Source organism: Pygoscelis adeliae, unplaced genomic scaffold (assembly GCF_000699105.1).
Source record: "Pygoscelis adeliae isolate BGI_AS28 unplaced genomic scaffold, ASM69910v1 Scaffold351, whole genome shotgun sequence".
In the NCBI taxonomy this organism is placed as follows: domain Eukaryota; kingdom Metazoa; phylum Chordata; class Aves; order Sphenisciformes; family Spheniscidae; genus Pygoscelis; species Pygoscelis adeliae.
The window spans coordinates 25,184-26,987 of record NW_008824112.1 but is presented as its reverse complement, the minus strand read 5'-3'; the positions used below and the strand labels follow the sequence as shown (position 1 = coordinate 26,987).

General features: G+C 53.8%; 1 protein-coding gene across 1 annotated transcript in view; it reads left to right on the top strand.

Moving 5' to 3' along the window:
* RPS11 (ribosomal protein S11) overlaps positions 1–1,804 on the top strand; it is an 18,811-nt gene that overhangs the window by 406 nt on the left and 16,601 nt on the right. The window lies entirely within an intron of this gene.

The window sequence follows — 1,804 nt, the reverse complement described above, 5'->3', positions numbered from 1 at the left end:
AACGTCACAGGGAGCAAAAGCTCCCAGCAGGGCTCAGAGATGGGTCAGGCCACCCCTCATCTTAGACAACCCTATTCTCTGATAAAAGTTATTATTTGGTTGTTAAAAACAGGCTTGTTCACAGGACCAGCATATTAGCCCGACAAATCTTCTTAAGGAAAGCACAGGAGTGAAGGAGAAGGACTAATTGCTCTGGTGAATAAAAGCTCTGGTTAATCTCCCAAGGAGAAAATAATTAGGGCATTAAGGCCTGGGAGGGGACGGAGGCTTCCCGAGCAGCCCCTGAGTCACTGCTGGCCCTGGGGCTTCGGGCACCACCTCCACATCCACGCAGTTAGGAAAGCGTGGGGAGAAAATGCCCTCAAGCTGGTGGCAGCCCAGCAGAGTGGGAGAGGCAGGACCTCTTGAGGCTCCCCTGGATGTAGCCCTGGATCCACCTGGGAATGGGAATTGCAGCTCCAGGGAGTCACCTTGAAACACGGTTCATGACTCCTCTGCTGGAAGGATGGAGACCTGCAGGATAAACACCGGGAGCCAAGAAGCAGATGGGTAAAGCAAGCACTGTTATCGTGGCTATCAGGACAGTGCAAAATGAGATTCAGAACATCTCATTTCATCATCAAACTGCAACTGACGTTGCTTGCAAGTCCTACCACCATCCTCCCACCTGCTGCTGGTGCAGCTTGCTGCAACTGCCCCCGTAATCTCTCCCCTCTTAGCCCCCAGCTGCCCTCAGGTCCTGCCATGAGAGGTGGTCTCCTGGGAGTCCCAGTACCACCAGTGCAGCCCCACTGCAGGGCAGCCTGAGACAGGTCTCCTGGGAAGAAGATGCTACCAAATATGCGAATGGGAACATGGAGGATGATGAGGGGTCCTTTATCAAGGAATATCTTTCAGAGAAGGTTGCATAAAGCTATTTGAGCACTACTCGCCTGTGTTTGACAGGCATAGGTAAAGGTGTTCCCCAGCTACAATGTTGGAATCAGTGCTTACCTCCCAGCAGACCACAAAGCAAAGGCCAAATTAGTGCAATTTCAAATGGATTGAGGTTAAGTCTGGGCCAACTCAAGACCAGTTTCAGCAAGCAGGCAAGTGCTCTTTCACAAAAATAATAAAAAATGTGTTTTTTCATAAAGCACCCCCAAACTCTTCCCTACAGCTGTGTCACTGCCAGAGCACCTCTAAATGAACAGCCTGCGAGGGGTAATCTTTTACCCCTTAAGCAGAGAAAAACATATTTTATCCAAAGCAACAGAAGCAGCACAAAGCCACTGGACCAGCCCTTGCTGCTGGCTCAGGCTTTGGGCAATGACACTCCAGCCAAGGAGCAACTGCCGTCCTCGGGTGATTCCTGCCCAGCTGCACTGCCTAGGACTGCTACATTAATTTCTTATTTCTCCTTTGGCTTAACCCCAGCTCTCAGTAAAGCTGGATGGATCCAAGAGACGGTCTAGCATCTGATCTGCTAAACCCTCACGCTGAACAGCCTCACGGTCTCCCCCGCAGCCCCGGCACTGCCTGGAGTGCCTGTGCTGCCCCAGCTCACCTGAAGTCCGGGGCCATTCGCAGAGGAAACGTCATGGGCTGCTCTCCGGGCAGCATCCCCCTTGCTGGTGGTCAGAGCGGCTGGGAGGTGGTGGAAGGGGCTGGGGAGGGGGTTGGTGAGGCTGGGAAGGTGGTGGGAGCAGCTGGGGAACAGGCTAGAGAGGCTGGGAGGAGGCTGGAGCAGCTGAGGAGGCAGTCAGAGTGGCTGGGGAGGCGGTCAGAGCAGGTGGGGAGGTGGTGGGAGCAGCTGGGGAGGCAG